The sequence below is a fragment of the Ambystoma mexicanum genome, chromosome 4p (genome assembly GCF_040938575.1).
Source record: "Ambystoma mexicanum isolate Mex_15411 chromosome 4p, UKY_AmexF1_1, whole genome shotgun sequence".
Lineage (NCBI taxonomy): Eukaryota > Metazoa > Chordata > Amphibia > Caudata > Ambystomatidae > Ambystoma > Ambystoma mexicanum.
Window position 1 is genome coordinate 90002364 of NC_090927.1, and position 19042 is coordinate 90021405.

The 19042-nt window shown below is 43.9% G+C and overlaps 1 long non-coding RNA gene across 1 annotated transcript in view; it reads left to right on the forward strand.

The window, feature by feature from the left end:
* Positions 1–14566: 14566 nt before the first annotated feature.
* LOC138452548 (uncharacterized) overlaps positions 14567–19042 on the forward strand; it is a 187788-nt gene continuing 183312 nt past the window's right edge. The window contains exon 1 of the long non-coding RNA XR_011260210.1: positions 14567–14824. This is a non-coding gene — a long non-coding RNA (uncharacterized lncRNA). The remainder of the gene's footprint in view (positions 14825–19042) is intronic.

Below are 19042 nucleotides of genomic sequence, written 5' to 3' on the forward strand. Positions count from 1 at the left end.
TGAAGGGACGAAAGGAACAAAAATGACTACCACTCTGGAGGGCTCCAAGGGAATGAGCCGTGTCAGAATCTTCTTTCATGCCCTTCAAGGCTTCATCCACTTTCTCCCCGAAAAGATGTTCTACTTCGCACGGCATATCCATTACCTTATATTGTACCTCCGGTCTGAACGTCGTGCACTTTTTTCGTAACACTACGCCATTGTTGATTTGCTTAAAGCCTGATTCCGCCAGGTCGACAGCAATGTTAATGGAATGATTGGAAGCCTCTCCTCCCTCACGTATGAGCAGCATGGCAGATTTCCTGTGTTCCTTCAGGAGATGGTCCAAGATAGGAGCCAGCCGATGCCACATCTCCCTATCATACCTGGCCATAATAGCCAGGGAGTTGGCTGCTTTAACAGTAGTAGCTCCAACCGATAGCACTTTCTTCCCAAAAGCACCTTGTCTCCTGGCTTTGTTGTCTGGCGGGGTCGTGCATTTGTGTTGCGACCCTGCCTTTCTGGCCGCCGCGGCGGATACCACTGATTCCGGAGAAGGTTGAGACGTCAAGCACTTGGGACTCGATTCCAGAGCCTTGAATTTCTTTTCCAATCGACCTTTTACTGCCGGTTCTGAAAAAGGGTGACGCATGGTTTTTAGTACCTGCTGCCAGACATGGTCCAAAATGGGGATAGCAAATATCGCCTTTCTTCTCTTGCCCATAGGATCGAACAGAAAACAATCTTTTTTCTCTTCTTCTGGGACTAGGCCAAACTCCGCACACGCCTTACCCATCATGGCATGGAAAGCACCCTCGTCATCAGGTGGTGATGGCTGCGCCGGACTCTTTGGAGTTTCCATCTCCGCTTCGGAGTCCCATGTAGGGTCCCTTGAGGGGGATAGCGAGATGTCTGAACCCGACCCTTCACGTTCCGACTCTGACAGTTCTCATTCTTCCTGTGGACAAGGACGATCTTCCTCAACCGGGTAAGCGGTAGGAATTCTGGATGGAGGGCGAGGAGCCGGGCCCGGCTCGTCGATGACTGGCGAAGCCTGTAACACTGTCGGGACAAGCTGAGGTAACCGAGTATCCAACCGCTCCAACAGCTTCTGTAATGTGTTCAACACTTCCAGGGACAGAACAGCCTGGGGATTCAGTAAGGAAGAGGTAACTGGAATGGCAGTTCCACTCAAGAGCAACCCCGAACCAGTTGGTTGTAATCCCAGATCGGTTGGATGTGTGACCGGATCACGATCATCCTCCGCTGATGAGATGGAGAAAGCCGCTTCTGGTTGCAGCAAGGCCTCAGGCGGGATCGGATCAAAAACCTCCAGTTGCCATCCCACCGACGGGGCCACCGTCGACGATGACATCTTTTCCATAGGCGCTGTTTGACCTGACGAAATAGCCGTAGGAAGAGCCGTCGCCGAAGACAAAGCAGGCATCGACGACTGGATCGTTGTCGATGAAGTCTTTGGCGCAGGGCCTTGAGGCGTTCCCGCCGTTTTTGACCTCGACTTGTGGGACGAGGACTCTCGACTCAAGGTAGACTTATGACGGTCTCCTGAGGAGGATTTCGATGAGTCTTTCTCTCCTTTTTAGATGAGGAGGAAGAAGACGGAGCCTTATGCGAAGAGGAGGACCTCGCAGGATGTTTCTCCGAGGGGTGTTTTTCAGATGAGCGCAATTTCTTTGCCGGAGGCTCCGCCGACACGGAGCGACGAGGGGGAACAGGAGACTTAGATCTCGAGGCTGTAGAGCCTACGTCCGATGCCGGGTATGCACCCGCTCCGTCATTGAGCCAAGTAACCAGACATCTGTTGCGGTCTTTTTAGGGTCTTTTGTGAGAAGCCCTGACAGATTTCACATGTGTCCGCCGTATGATGAGGGTGAATACAGTAGATACAGTCCATACGCCCATCTCCCTCATACACCTTCTTAAGACCACATGTAGCACACGGACGAAATAACGCCTTTCCAGACATTCTTCGAAAAGAAACAGTCGAAGAAGCAGAAGAACGCACAACCTAATAAAATAGTAGATACTCGAGGTAATCCCACTACTTTGGAAGACGGTTGAAATCTGAGGGAGCCGCGGGGGTGGGGCTATTTATACCTCTGCATCCTAGTGGCGCTGTCGTACGCGGCCCAAAACGACGTAGATAGGACACAAAAGTGTCAGAAGTTTTCCTATGGAAAAGGTCTATATAACTTACCGAGGATTCCCAGCCTGACGACGGGGAATATTCTAAGCATGTGAATCCATGAAAGATCCAATGCTGGAGAATTACATTTACATTTCATTTTCAGTCTCTCATAGATCATATCTCATCAATCACAGGCAGATTTTTCTCCATTTTGGCATCGGTATTGTGATGTACAAAAATTTGGAGATTTTGAGAACTCCCACTTTTTGCAAATTAGGCAAAGTGAGGTGAATGTATTTGCCCAGGAGCACAAACTTTGTTAAGCAGTGAAACTGGGATTTTAATCCACTGTGCAATTTAGGCACCTGACCACATAACTCTTGAGCTCCAGTTGTGGTAAATACCTTGATTTTGGCTTTCAAGAACACAAGCCTATGGAAGTTACTTGCAAAGTACACAAATCACGTTGTAAATCAACTTGACACTGTATATAGGTCCCCATAGAAGCATGTTGAGCCAGAAAAGCATAATTGCTGTTTCGATTTACACATCCTAAAAGGGAAAATTGCAAGTTCTAGAATGCAAAGTAATACAACAATTACACCACTTTAGTTTCAGAACTTAAAAGCACACAATCAAATACTTTTTGTGTTAAGGTCACCCTCCTAAAGTGATTGTTTGAGGGAAACTTCCAACTTCTTGTTTTCTCGTTGTTAACAATCTTTGAATATCAGCATAAAAGTATACCCTTTTATTTTTGCAGGTCAAACTAGCAGGTATTATAGAAATAACAAAGATTCAAAAGGGGAGCTTTATATTTGTGCTGACTTTCATGGTCTGGTAAGGAGGCAGGTAACTGGAGGGTAATAGCATATTTGACCGAATATATTTGGCCGAATGGTTGCCCGAATTTGGCCTGTACCATTTGACCAACTGTATTTGGTCAAATTGGCTAATACATACCAAACATGTGGAGCAAGGGTTGCAGGGGTCTCCCCATGTTCATTGTGTATTGGCCTGGGGGGATGCGCGGGTGGCCCCTGCTTCCTCGATATTAGCGGCGGTGGACTGAATAAAAAAATAAAAAGAAAAAGGGACCCTGTGGCATCGGATACGACCTGCATTAGAGGGACGGATGTGATACTGCAGGGTTGATGTGGATCAGGCGGCGAGAGAGCAGGTAAGTAGGGGTGGGGAGTGGAGTTTCATCATATGAAAAGTGACCGCATGCAGGCTGGTTTTTTTCGGTCAGTTTGCCGCTGTCACTTTTCCTACAATCAAACACCCCCAATCCTAACGGAGTGGTGTGTTTGCTTTCAGTATGAAACATCCCATCACAGTACCAATCACCTAAGCATTTACACATTAAAAAAGGCACTGCTAATCAATAATACATATATTAAAAGGGAATTGCCACGTCCTTCTTAAGGTGCTGCCCGTGCAGGTGCGCCCTGGACACTCAATTTGCGGTACCGTTATTAGCGCCCTGGTCCCTTAGCGGGACCCATAAAGGACGTGTGGTCAGACCACACATTTTTTTAGGCTCCCGCTAAGGGACCTCGGAATTGGGCGGTAAGAGATTACCAGTACCAGTCTCCTTACTGGTGCCCGGTATCCCTTACCGCCCAACTTGTAATGACCCCCAAGGTCTTTTATTCATTTCAATGCATGTTGCATCAATTTTGAAAAAAGATGGCTGCTCAGTGATGCTGCGTTTCTATGTTAGTGAGCTACATACGAATGTTGTTCGTGTTGCATTCGGTGTATATATTGCTTATGTTATGTTCTTCATGTCGTTGTGGTTGCAAGTGATATTCTTTGAGTATAAATGCATATTTGACCTATTGTCTGTGTTCCTTCATGGTGAGTGTATATTTGCTTTGCGTCTATTGCATGCATGTAGGTTATCTCACTGAGAGCTTGTTCGTTCGTGACATCTTTAGTTAGAGTAGGTCAATTTCCTCTTGTACCTGCCTGGGATAAGGCCGGCATGGTGGTCTTAGGAAGTAACGTTTCCCACATATGCAACATTGGGCTGGGGTAGAGGCAGTAGCTATGAATGACGTATTCATCTGCCTGTGAACAACTTGGATACTGATCCCACTGAAGCTTTTCTTGGAGAAAACAAACCCAAGCCAATGTCCCCTTCTAAATGAAGGGGAGCAGAGCATTTCCAGCAGTGGTATATCTTCACTATATCAGCAGGAGTAAGGGTTGATGGAAGCCAAAAATATATGTGACCATGTCTGTGTGTCCGTAAGTGTGCATACTCTTGCCCTCAGTGAAGTATGGTCTGTGTGTGTTTTCTGTGGGGTTTTTTCGCCCTGTGTGTGCGCTTGCATGCGCTTGATAAAAGGCCTGTCAATGACCCTCCCCTTCAAGCTGTGAGCTAGTATGCTTGGTAATACTCTGCTGGCAACAGCTGTTCCCAAAATTATTTTTAAAGTTGTGCCTTAACTTTTGAGGAATCATTAGGCAACAGCCCACAAGACCCTACGTAAAATTATATTTAAATGTCACCCAGTTTTTGCTAATGTACCTTAAAACACACCATCTGCTATAACCTTTCCTAGAAGTTCCGTGGGTGAGAGTCCCAAACCACGCTATAAAATCCCCAAATCTCACTGAAAAATTGTTTCCAATCCTGTCCAAATTGGACTAATATTGCAAGGTCAGTAATTCTAAATGTACCTTTTTGGTCAATCCTTTGCTAAAGATTGAGGAGGTGTTTTAATTCCATGCAGACTTAAAGGAATGGTTTGGTCAAAATTTGTTATTGTCCCTACAGGTCGACCATGTGTTTTTAAGCCTAAATCACTCGATTTAGGAAAAATTTCCGATGGACCTTACCCAAGTTTTTGACCATTAAACGCACGCAAACACAGGCACCAGGGCGCTGCCATTTTGTGATAATCCTATCACTTGCCCCAATGCCCTGGCTGACCTGCTTTTGCGGCACTAAATCATATCCCCCGCCTCTGAGCCTGTCATCAGCAGACGCGTACCGCCCATTTCAAAACGCCAAATCACGTCTCGTGTCAACAATCGCTGAGCTTCAGCTAATGACGAGTCGCCATGAAAATGGCAAGACGCCTCTTTCCTCAATAAGTATTAACAGACCGTTTCACAACACACAGCGCTGTCCAGTTATTTGGTCGACAGACAAATGGTCGACAGACAAATGGTCGACGCAATTTGGTCGAAAGACAAATGGTCGAATTTTTTTTTTTATTTCTATATATATTTTTCAGGTTTTAGTTTAGGAAAAAAAAGGGTTTTTTAGCAAAAAAAGGGGGCTGTGGGGGACCCCCCCCCCAAAAAAATTGAAAATACAAAAAAAAAAATTCGACCATTTGTCCTGTCGACCATTTATTTTCGACCAAATGACCTGTAACCCACGCAGCAGCAGATTTTTGATTCCATTCCTCTCTCTGTTACTTTGAGTATTCTGTGACTCGTTTCTGTGCTCTGGTCAGCTACCTTTGCCGCTTGTAGCCCGTGTGAACACCTGTACCATAGCTATAAATTATTTTCGTTTGTTTACCACACAATGGCTACAATAATGCCCTACATGTACGAGCCCGAGTGTACCGAGGAGGAACTACTGGAAAGGGAAACATGCGAAAACGATGGGGCTTCGGACGGCAGTTGGCAGGACGAATCAACGGATGAGGACACTGGACCTAGTCGCATAGACGGTGTTTCCACCTGGTGCACATGCAATTGGTGCAAGCTAATGCCAACCGAGGAGGAGAACTGCTGCTGCTGTGAAAACTCGGGATGCATGGCCTACATTTCGGAAGGCGAGCCACGGCCGCAATGCATCACCGAGCTGCCAGACTTCAGGGCAGCCTGCCTCACACGGTCCGTGTTGAGGATAATGATGGTGCTTATGCACGAACTTCGCACAACTGTTCGTCCTCGTAATCCGAGTAATGAGTAAGTATAATCTGCTTGTGATGCCACTACTATTTCATGGTTGTCTCCTATATCCAAAATTACATCTGCATATCATTGTAACGCATGAAAGTCGTTCAATAGTGTGCAGTGTCTAGATTGCATTTGTCCGAGCAGAATGCCATTAGTTACAAGAATTGTCATTGACAACAAACGTTTAATCAACTTATCTTGGTCATTTAAAAACAGTTTGTATCATTATTTTTCACAGGTGGTACCGGCTGGTGGCCTATCGTTCCTTTACATGGTGGCTTCACGAGAGGCTTGGACACCGCGTTCGAAGAGTAATACCCGCCTGTTCCGTTCGTGCCATAAGAGAAACTTTCCCGAGTGACAGCGGTCAGTACAGGGGATTTTCCCTTGCTTGGCTGCAACCTGACCTGTACAATGTGTAAAGTTTTGTATTTTTGTGCCATCAAAAAAAGAAACAAAATAAAACACCACATATATTTTAACAACGGTTGTTTCGATTTTTTTAAATGAATCAAGTGTATCTCCATTCAGCAGTCTTCCTGTGCCTTGTCTGCACGCCCCAGGCCCATCCATCCCACCCCCCTCTATCAAAGGCGGTTCGTGCCAGTGGATGCGCACTGCCATGGGGGGCTGTCAGGGGTGCGAACGGCCAAGGTGCCAAACAGCATGTACACTTCAAAAGGTATCCCACGCCAAGGGCCCATCGCTCACATGGCCTCCTCAGACCCCGTGTGTCCAGCCAGGACCCCCCGTCATGCTGGCCGGCCCCCGGCTAACCACATAATACCATGACATACACACGTCATTCATTCAAACACACCCCTGTTTGTAATACTTTATAAACCACTTGATATGTCTCATGAGAACATCTTTGTGCTTTGCAAGTCAACTCCTGAACGTGCTACCTGAGGACCACTGAGATCTATGCTAATCTGCTCGTATCGTGCTATCCGTGAACTTCTGTGACCGCTTCGAGCAAACTCGTCAGTGTGCTACCTGTGGCCATCTACCTGTTCTCCTGCAACATACTGCTCTGCTTGCTGAATCCAACTGTTTGTTGGTCAAGGTAAGGCCATGTATCCTAGTCATATTTTGTTGATTTTTAAATTTCTATCTATTTGCGAGTAGAGTACTCAATAGGGCTATGTTCATTGGTCTCATTGATATTGACTTGGTATAGTTCCTGCGACCAAAACAAACCTTGCATTGAACATTGTATGGTTCATTTAGTTTTGTATCAAATTTGTATTCATCAATATTGTATAATAATGTCGATATTTACTTTTCAGATTTTTCAACAATGCCTGCCTGTTCGATTAGCGGTTGCCCTTCGAAGACCCATGCTAAATCTGAAGTCACTACAATGCATGTATTCCCGAAAACTGTTGATCGAATAAGAGAATGGGTCATACATTGCGGATATCCACTGGATGAGCTGGAAAGTAGAGTCGAACAAGTCTTAGAGGACAAGAGGGGTGATCGATACCGCATCTGCAGCCGGCACTTTTCCTCGAACATGTACACAACATCTTGGGTAACAAAGAAGAATAAACGGCGAACAACACGAAAATTCCTCACGAACGCTATTCCTACTCTATTCGTCCACATTCCGCCACTGGTGAGTCAAGTGTCCGGATTTAGCTTTAGGCCTTGCGGTAGTGTGTAGGTAGCCGAATGGATTCATTGATATTTTAGGTGTTGTGTCCCTTGTAATACTTTCGACATTGATATGAGTGTATAGCTTTTTGAATAATGACATTTATCAATATATTCTTTTTCGATTTCATAACCCACAAACGAAATCTATATATGGGCACAGAGAACTGTGCTATATTGCGCATTTTCAATAGCATTACTCTCAAGTATTCTGTCTCCTTACATGGCAATTTTTAATATTGGCATTTCATTATCAATCAATAATTTATCTTTACAACTGCTTGACTATCCCTTGAATCTGAAGCAAGAACATTCTACATGCGTGACGTGCTCGCAGTTATCAACCACTTTTAGCGCGTAATCTTATTTGGCTATTCCGCTACAGACTTGTTTTATGCATGTCAAGTAATATTTTTATTGTATCGTGTAATTATTTTACCGAATGTTTGGTTAGTGCTTTCCAATTGATATACACCTTAGTTATCGTCCACTGGTGTTTGGTGTTTGTTTTCAGTTATAATTAGTGTTATCCATAGTAATGCAAGTACTGCCTCTCAGGGAGCTGCTGAAGCGTCCACCACATTGACAACATCCCTAGATATTCTTCAGTAGCACAAGGTATGGATACTGACAGCTCCATCGAACTAGATCATCAGAGCTGGAATACTTGTCGTTTTATTGTTCTACACGTTTCATTCGTGGTTAGCCATTGATATGTACCTGTGCGGTCGACCCCAAGTGTGTGTTATGTTTTCAATATTGTAATCCTTACTAATGCAAGTACTATGTTTCAGGCAGTTGATGGAGCGTCAACCCCTGCACTTGATGCGGAGTCTGACATTCAAGTAATTCCAGGGGAAGTGGAAGCGGGACCTTGCGTATACAAATCGGCGCAACAGCTTTCGGAAGTGCGCACTACATGTACAACATCCCTACATATTCTTCAGCAGCAAGAGGTATGGATACTGACAGCTCCATCGAGCGTCATCATATAACTTGATTCCATTTGCTATACTTTCTTCCCTATTAACGCAAGTACTGTGTTTCAGGGAGACGACGGAGCTTCCTCTACAATTACAACATGATGCAGATGTAAAGAAATCGGAGAAATAAGTCGAAATCTGATCATATTTAGATATTCCTTGATTCTTTTAGACAATGCATCATTTGTGGTTATCTCTTTATATGTACCTGTGCCGTCGACCCCAAGTGTGTGTTATGTTTCCAATATTGAAAACCATACTAATGCAAGTACTGTGTTTCAGGGAGTTGCTGATGCCTCCTCTCCAATACAACCATTCATGGCAGTGTATGCGGAGCCAGAGGTATGGATACTGACAGTTCCATCGAACTAGATCATCAGAGCTCGAATACTTGTCGTTTGATTGTTCTACACAATGTTTAATTCGTGCTTAGCTATTGAGATGTACCTGTGTGTTCGTCCTTACGTGTGTTTTATGTTTTCAATATTGTGATACATAGTAATGAAAGTACTATGTTTCAGGGAGTCGATGGAGCGTTATTCCGTGCTGTCTATGCGGATCCATAAAATATAGTCGTTGCAGCGCAAGAGGAAGGGAAGACATGCGAAAACAAATCAGAGCAACAGCGTGCAGATGGTGAAGTTCGAGTCAAGAAAGTTGCAAAGAAAAGAAACAAAAATAAGGTTAGTTACAAACAGTTCATAATTTTAGGAATTGTTTTGTGTTGGGGACTATATTATGTTTTTTTCCTGTCAATTGTACTTTACTTTATATTGTGTTGAAAATGAACATCCCTTTTCCAATCTGTCCTCTAGTTACCCATGGGTGTATGAACTATACATACACATAGAGTGAAGCAAATGAGAGATGTTGCTTGCCAGACCATTTACACTATGGAGGAACTATTAATTCAGACTCAAGATGCTCATATCCAATGGCCAGAACATGAATTGAATGTGTCCGGAGAATCCAGTAAACTTTTATTGGACCATTGCTACAGTTCGACCGCACCACCAAAAGAAGATGATACTGAACGTATTGAAGATAGCTCTGAAGTAGTCGCAGATCAATTCACACAATCTACACCCGTCAAAAAAATGCCACCCAAAAGGCTGTCGACATTGTTGTGTTCTCCCATCAATGCTGAAGTAACAGACGTAGAAATGACAGAGAATGAACCAGCAGCAGCACCCAACAATGCATCAGAACTTGATACCAGCAATATTTCTTTCAAATTTGTTGATATGTCCTCAACGGCACAGTCCGAAACAACTTTCACGCCGGATGACAGTCTAATGAAAGAGAGCAAATACATAGTATTCGACAGTTGTTTGATGGATATTATAAGTATGCCTAAATGTGGGCATTCAGTTGGAGGGGAAGTATGTGGGGAGCCACTGATTCATGTGACTCGTCAAAAATAAGGCAGTAACGTCAAAATACATGCCGCCTGTAGATTAAATCATGCGTTCTCATGGACTGCACAACCGACGCTGGGGAAGCTGCCAGCAGGCAATCTACTGTGTGCAGCTGCCTTACTTTTTAGTGGATCCGGTTTTAGAAAGTTAGAGTCTTTCTTTCAGTTTGTGGGACTCCATTTCATTTCTAAAACGCAGTATTACAAATACCAACATGATTATCTGTTTCCGGCCATTAGTGATGCTTGGAAAATTTAACAATCGTCTCTAGGAATTACATTCGAAGGGAAACGATTCAGGCTAGCCGGCGATGGACAGTGCGACAGCCCTGGATTTTCTGCCAAGTACTGCACCTACCACTTTCAGGAGATGGATAGTAAGATAATTGTGAGTTTGGTGGTCGTGCAGGTGTCCCAATGTAAATCCTCAGTGGCCATGGAGAAACAAGGATTTATAAAATCATTGCAATATCTACAATCAAGGGGAGTGCACATCGACCTCATAGCCACGGACAGACACGTTTCAATTGCCAAGACAATGAGAGAGCAGTTCCCACATATTAAACATCAATTTGACGTATGGCATCTTGCTAAATCAATCAATAAGAAAATCTCGGCTGCAGGGAAAAAAAAAGGTTTTGAAAGTATTTCACAGTGGTCCCAGTCTATCAGCAACCATCTTTGGTGGAGCTCCAAAACTTGTGAAGGGTCAGTGGAAATCCTACTTGAAAAATGGCGGTCACTGATGCACCACTGTACCAACGTTCACCGCAGGACAGAAAACCAACATTTCCACCAATGTGAACATGGCCCTTTGTCCACAGAGGAGGCACGGAAGAAGAAGTGGTTGATTGCATCTTCACCTACACACAAAGCCATTGAGAAGATTGTTTTCGATAAACTCTATCAAGAGATTTGAGGGGACTGACAGAATTCTGTCACACAGGAGAATTGGAGGTGTTCCACAATATGTGCCTAAAGTACAGGCCAAAGCGATTGCATTTCGGCATACAGGGCATGAAACATAGGACTCTACTAGCGGTCTTGGCCCATAACGAGAATGTAGGCCGTGAACAGTCGAGGACTATGGGAAATGTAGGGATGCTTCACTAAACTACGACCTTTGGAAAAAGAAGTAAGAAATGTTTGGTGAAACCAGTATATGAGGAAATGGAGTTTGACTTTGTTAAAGGCCTTATTGTTAGTGTACTAGAGAAGCACAGATATGGAATTTTGAGCTTTTCTGTGCAGAGCACTGATGCATTGACACCAAACATTGCCACTGTGCCATGTCCACCCAAAGCAGAGCTTGTTGAGAAGTTTGAATCCCTGTTTAAATAAATCATTGTAATCTGATTGTCCTTTTGAAAATAATGTTATTGTACAGTGTGCATACAAAGTATGCTAACCCTAAACCCTCCATTCACCATCCGGGGTGGCGAACAACATGGGTGTCATCTCTCTCTATTCACCTCATATCGCTGACCTTGTGAATATGTGTATGTATATATTTTTGTTGCTGTAACTAAGTTTCGCAATCTCATGTAAATGCTGCGCACTGTTAACGGAGGGGAGGATTGCATATTGCAAATAATAAAACAAATAAACAATAAATCTCACTTTCGACTCAACTCCTCGGGTACTTTATACTTTCCCTGACCTTCCCCCAAAAAGTCAATGTCTCCATAGTTATGGTTCTGTAGGGCTGCAAAGCTCGCGGACAACGAGGACAAAATTGGGGGCCTTAGAACGCGCCAAGCGAGACGTTGCAGATGGGAGAGAAGCCAGTTCGCATTTGCACATTGAGGCCTAGTACAAAGATGGAGTCGAAAATTCAAGTTCTCACAGATGGCTTTACACGGGAAGTTGCAAAGTGAGAATGTACGCTCATGCAGAGTGAAGGTCAGCGGCTGATTTTTTACTTGCGGGCTGAAGAGGTCCGCGAATCGCACTGGCAGTATAAGGTTCTATTGTTTTTTGACCTTGAGAGACAGGGACCATGCCGAAAGGACTTCATTTGAAGCAGGGGGGCAATAATGTAAGACGATAAGGCTGAAAATTCTGAAACCAGACCGAGTTTCATGTTAGTTCAGTATATGAAAAATCGTTGGCACGAACACAGTGGGATTTACGGACTGCATTACGCAGAGATAAAATGGAAATGGCAAATATAATGTAAGTAACTCTTTAGACGCTTTTATACCAGAATGAATGAATGAATGAATGAATGAATGAATGAAGAGCAAGTACAACATTTGTGGGATCGTCTTTCTACCGGGCACATGGGCATGTATGTGCCCATTCGACACGCATGTAGACAAACAGTCGTTTCTCAGTGGTTCAATGGTAAATAAAATCATTAGTTTGTGTGTTTCCCTCTATTTATTTTGTTAGTTTTCGCATTGCTTTTAGAGCCGCACATACTCCATTGCACTATCCTTGCAAGCAAATAGTTTCAGCTCGCCCGTAATAAATAAAATTAATAATAGTAATAAAGATCGGCTGGTGAGACTAATTTCAATTTTTATGTTTTCTAAACAGGTACATCCTACCGTACTGCGACTGCCACCTATTGCAGACCCCGGCCGATGGCTTCTTCAATCGCCAGCTGCAGCTTCTTGTAAACAACTGCACTACATTGACTATCTTATGGGACGATCGCCAAGGGCCCATATGCCCTTATGCAGTACTAGCGGCTAAAGCAACATATCGACCTTTACGGTGGCCTAGTGCCTAGTTGATGGAACAGCCTTGCGGTTCACTGTGCGTCCAAAGTGTTTCTTTTAACGAAAACCAACACCCTGTGTACCATAAAGGAACAGCACGTGACTCACTTTTCCGGATTTGCGGATCGAGAGAAAAGAAAAAAAATTCCATTCTGATTTAATATGCCAATTTCTGAATATTCTCTAAACATATAATGTCAAATAAATGTACTTTACCAAATGTACCGTATTGCTGTTTGATTTTAAAGTACAGTTTCATATTCCGAATTGTGGCGCGCTGTGTTTTGAGTTGATCTGTGTTGGTTTCCGGGTTCTGTGTGAAGTCGCATAGAAGTCGACTGAGCGCATTTGCCTACGCAGCACAGTAATGTCACGGAGAGAGGCGGGAATATGAATGTTTTGATAATGTCAGGCTCAGGGGAGGGGGATATGATTCAGTGCCGCAAAAGCAGGTCAGCCAGGGCGATGGGGCAAGTGATAGGATTATCACAAAATGGGAGCGCCCTGGTGCCTGTTTTCGCGTGCGTTTAAAGGATGAAAACTCGGGTAAGGCCATAGGAAATGTTTCTAAAATCGAGCGACTTAGGCTTAAAAACACATGGCAAATAAAACATTTTGACCGAACCATTCCTTTAACAACTCCTACTAGTTAAGTGAATTTTAACGTGTTCCAGTTGCCCCAAGCCAACTTTAAAGTCCTTCTGAGATGCACAGAAACCCACATTATGGGATTCATAGTACAGATCATTTCGAAGGTAACTTTAGCCAGAAATTGGTCCAAAAAATGCACCTTTTTGTATTACTTAATGTGTCCTGAAAAGTCAAAATCATACACGCGGGCCACTTGTATTTTGGTGCCCTGGCCTAATATTTGCACCAATCAGACCCTGCAGCCAAAGTCTAACCCTGAGAAAATTAAAAGCCATACTTTAAGAGTCAGTGTTCCCTGCCGCTCATCATCAGCTGTGCTATTTTTCTCTTCTAGTTCAGCGGTGGGCAGTCAAAAAATAATACTTCTTATGGAGCTCTTAATTGGATCTATGTGATTACTGCACGACTGAAAACATTGTATTACAAATAAACAAAAGTAAATAAAACGAACATAGAAAAGTGATCAATAATGTTTATGTGTGGTGATTTGTAACGCGCCTCAGGCACAAAGTCAAGCGGGTGCACAGACTGCTTAACGCGTTCTAAATGAGTCAAATATTACGACGCTGTAACCTTATGCGGAAGTCCCCTCGCAATCTCCGGATCGGCTGGCATGCTACATGCCCTGATTTACCTGATATGCTACTGTTTTTTTGATGGGCCCTCTGCTCTCACTCCCCAGGTTTGCATTTATTAGTCACTTCACTGGAGCGGCACGCCTGCAACGTGACGCGAGAGAACAACAAAATGCAGATGAATGTGGAGAAACAGCCCCGTTGGGGCTTGACTGGCGTCATGTTTTAATTCAGTGATTTCGTACCTGCTAAATTCTCAGTAAAGCGGCATGAACCAAAAAAAATCAATGTTTTGGAGCTATAGCCTCTTCATTTTCCACATGGAAGTTTCCTTCCTCAGCACTACTGTGACACTGCAGTGCCTTCCAAATCCGGAGAGGCCCGCCATTTGGCTCCTGCCGACTGTTCGCACGCACGCATCCACGCAGGCAGGCGCCATCTTGACGCCCGACGTCATGACGTCACGCAACACGTGCCCCTCGCGCTCCGGCGGGATTCGAGTGGCTGCATGAGTACAGTGTTGTCTCTGTGTCCCTCTTTGTTGTGTTGGATCAGGCTGATCCTTTAGGCATGCACGTCACCTCTGGGATGTTGAAGTGACATCACCCCTGCCAGAGGTTTCGTGGCAGTGAAGGAGGAATTCATGACTTTTTCAGCTCACACTGAGGACAGTATATGCTGCGCCTATGAAGTTCCCCGGAGCTCCTGCTAGAGGAGTCTGTGCTAAGTCTGAAGACAGCATCTTTGCCCGGGAACATGTAAGTGCCATTTCTCAACTCTCAGCACTAAGAAAGCAGCCTCATGGTTAAAGAAGGAATGTAAAGAAGGAAGGCATTAGAGAGCTGCTGTATGCTCCAAAGGACATCCCCAAAGACTATGCACAAGTTAGGGTTAAGAAACTAGCATCCAGGAAAGGCCTTAGAGCAAGAGATGTGAGTTGGTGATATGATAAGATATGACATGGCTTTCATAACGCGCCTATACACAAGTATTGTATTGTTTACTTATTTATAGAGCGTGCCAGGCCCCCAGGCATCTGGGCGCTTTGCAAGTTAAGTTACAGAGGTTGCAGGTAATACATTGAGAGGAAGAGGTTACAGGTAATAGGTACATCATTATACATATACAGGATATAAATAACTTTGTAGGTCATCATTGGTACATGTAACGTGAGAGAAATCACTGGTCACGTGAGAGCAGCCACTGCTTAACGTTGGTTTTGAATGAATGGAAGGAGGGTGGTGCTCTAAAGGTGTCCGGAAGGGAGATCCAGAGTTGTGCTGCTATGACTGCAAAGCTAGAGCCTCCTGTCTTTTTGAGTTTGAAGTTGGGGATTCTCAAACTGTTACGATTGTGCCATTCTGATGGGTCGCTCTGATGTGTGTTTAGTGAATATGTCCGTCAGATATATGGGAGCCTTGTTAGAAAGACATTTGTATATGATGTTAAGAGCTTTGAACTTCATTCTTTCATTTATGGAAAGCCAGTTGATAGAGTGTCTTTCATGTGAGATGTGCTGCGATCTTGGGATACCTAAGGCCGATTTTAAGGAATTATTTTGGAGTTTATTAGTATTGTGTTTGTTTGTGCCCAGGTATAGTGCGTTACAGTAATCCAACTTGGATAGAATTAAAGCATGTGCTATGGTAGTACAGTTCACCGGGGATAGGTACGGTTTGCATGCGTAGCTGGTAGCAGATCAGGTAGCATTTACTTGTTTGTTGAGTTAAAGTGCTGAGTCCAAGCAGAAACCTAATGTTTTTACTTCATTAGCGACCTTGATTTTGATTCCATCAATAGTGATGAAGCTGTATTGAGAGAAGAGTTTGTTAAGTCTGATAGAGGACCCAATTATTAAAAGCTCGTTTTTTTCATCATTGAGGCATACGCCGTGAGTAGCCATACATGTTTGTTTAATTAGATACATTTTGTTGATCAGTTCCACGTCTTTGTCATTGTTTCCTTGAATTGGGATGAGGATCTGGGTGTCTTCAGCATAGTTGGTATATGGGACATCCAGTTTGTCAAGTATGTCAAAGAGGGGCTTTGTAAATATATTATACAAAGTAGGGGAGACACATGAGCCCTGTGTTACGCCACAGGTGATGGGTACTCGGTCAGCAGCTGTGGAAGGGGAAAAACTCTTATAGATCTGTTATCTAGGAAGGAGTTTATCCACGTGGTGACTTCCTTGGAGAAGTGGGCAGCTGATTTAAGGTGGTTGCACAGGACTTTGTGGTCAACAAGGTCGAATGCAGCTGATAGGTCCAAAAGGAGGAGGATGGAAGCTTCTCCTGCTTCTCCAGTTGGTTCTTCAAGACAAGGAGGGCCGTCTTGGTCGCGTGACTTGGCCTGAAGCCTGATTGTCAGGTGCCTAGTAAATTGTTGATCTCCAGGTAGGATTGGATCTGGAGGCAAGCGGCACAGTCCAATATTTTAAGGAGAAATGGTACAGTCGTGATTGGCCTGTAATTGGTAGGGATGCTATAGTCCAGGTTTTCTTTTTTAAATAATGGTAGTACCCAAGCATCTTTAAGGTTGGTGGGAACTTAGCAAGATTTGAAGGATGCATTGATGAAAGTGGTAACGAACGATGCTAGGTCATTAGCAGCCTCTTTAATGATTGGTGCAGGACAAGTATCTCTGAGGCAGCGGGAGGGTTTGAGGGATGTGATGATGTTTACCGTCTCAGTTCTAGGGATGGCTCTAAATTTAAACTGGCTGCAAGGTTTAGTTTGATTTTTGGCAATTTCTTGCAGGATGGCTTCTTGGGTATGTAAGGCGATCCTGTGTAGAGTAGATTTTTTGGCAGTAATTTTGTTCTGGAGCATGGACATTTTGTTACAGAGGACATCTTGGATGTCTGTTCACCAAGTTTTGTTTTTAATACATGAGTTGTTTGGAGCAATTGGGGATTCTAATTCTCTTAGTATAGAGAACATTTCCCTGGTATTAAAATTGGCTTTTTTGATTTTTTCATTGAATGACTCGTTTTTGGTTTGGATAATTTATTTTTTGTATCTGGCTGTGAGGGATGTGAGTAGTTTTTTATTCTGATCAGTCTGGTTGTATTTCCAGCAAGATTCGGCCTGTCTTTTTTTCTAAGTGTAGTGCTTTTAAGCTAGGGGTGAACTAAGAAAGTGAGCTTGAGGTTTTTCTTTGCTAAACGTCAATAGTGCAATGACTTTAATAGCTGAGTTGATATTATTATTTTATAGATCGACCAGGTCGGTGGGGTCTGCAGATAGGTGGATAGGATTAGTTATTGGGTGGAGCAGGGGTAAGAGGTTTGTCACTGTAATGTTCTTTTTGCATCTAGTTAGGGCCTGAGGGTCCATAGGCTTTGCTAAACTGGTTTGTAGGCTATCTTGGATTGTGAATGAAATCAGGTAGTGATCTGTCCAGACACAAGGTTCAATAGTGGATATTCAGGATGTGCAGTTGATATCTGCGAACCAATCTAACGTGCAACCTTCAGTGTGAGTACGTCTATTATTCCTGACAGTAAGGCCTTCTTCGGTAATGGTGTTAGCTAGAATGGTAGCGTTAGGGTCGTTAGGATCGTTTAGGCCTAGGTTAAAATCACCCATTAGGATTATTTGTGAATCAGGTGTTTGTATTTAATAAGGACATTATGTCTTCTTCGAATGTTCTTTATGGACCAGGTGGTCTGTAGAGCAGGTGTATGGCAATGGTACGTGAGGGCGATGGGGCCAGCTTAATTGAGAGTAGCTCAGCCGAAGGGAGTGACTTAGATTCTGTCTCTCTTATGGTTAGGTTAGGTTTGCATATAAATGCTAAGCCACCTCCTTTAGTGGTTTCTCTATCACGTCTAATAATAGTGGAGTTTGTAGGGACGGCTAGGGAATGGGCAGGTCCGGCTGCTTGTGTGAAGCCAGGTCTCAATGTCTGCTAGGAAGTCTAACTGGTTAGATGTGATGATGTTGGCGATCTCAGTAGCGTGGGCCACAAGGGATCTGCCGTTGATTAGGGCACCCTTCATGGGGTGGTTTTCCTTTTTTGTGATTTTATTCTTAGGTACTGTTTTGATAGGGCGAGGTGAGCTGAGTTCCTTGTTCAGTGTGGGTTTGAGGTTGCAAGTGTTAGGTGTGCATGACCTTTGTGAATGTTGAGTGTTCCCTGACGTGGTGGTTAGAGAGGGTGAAGTGAGTCTGGATCCTAGTCTGTGGTTTCTCCACTTTGTAGAGCAAGGCTGGTTAGGCTTGGGATTGGTAGCGAATCCTAGGACCCATTGGGTAGGTGTCAGTTCAGGCGTGTGTAGGAGGTCAACATTAGCAGAGCAGGATTCCTTTTGTGTCCGAGCTAAGGGAGGCAGGAAGTAGGTAAGCTTCATAAGGTTAGAAGGGGGTCATGTTTTTCTTGAAGATGTAGAGTAGAGGCCAGTGTGCCTCAAAGTAGTGTTGGCTCTCAGTTTTAGGGATGGCATGGTGTAGATGGGAGCCTTGGATGTTGGGGTAGGAACAGAGGCAAGGCTAGCAGTGAGCACTGTAAGGATGACAATTTCTGTCAGGGCATGGATCATGGCTACACATCATACAGGCTGTCAGTGGTGCGACAGTAGTCAGCGTGGACAGATTCTCAAATTCAACAAATGGTTAGTTTAGAGCAGGGGTCTCCAACCGTTACGTTAGCTAGAGCTACTTGTAGTGGATGCCAACAGTGGAGAGCTACTAGCGGACGATATCGGGGTGGGGATATTTATAAGCCTCGGAATTTTTACCAATATTTTTTTGGCTCGATTATTTCCCCTCTATAAACAGATGGAATAACCTATGCCTTCACAAATATATTAAGAACTTCAAAAACCTCTTTGTTGCATTATTATTTATTAGTAGCTGTCTCAAAAAGACAGATATTTGTTGGACTACCATACAAATATCCTGTAATTTTTGTGCCCCTTCCTTTGCGTTTTATGCAGGCTTTCTACATGCTAGGCACACTATTATTTTCCAAAT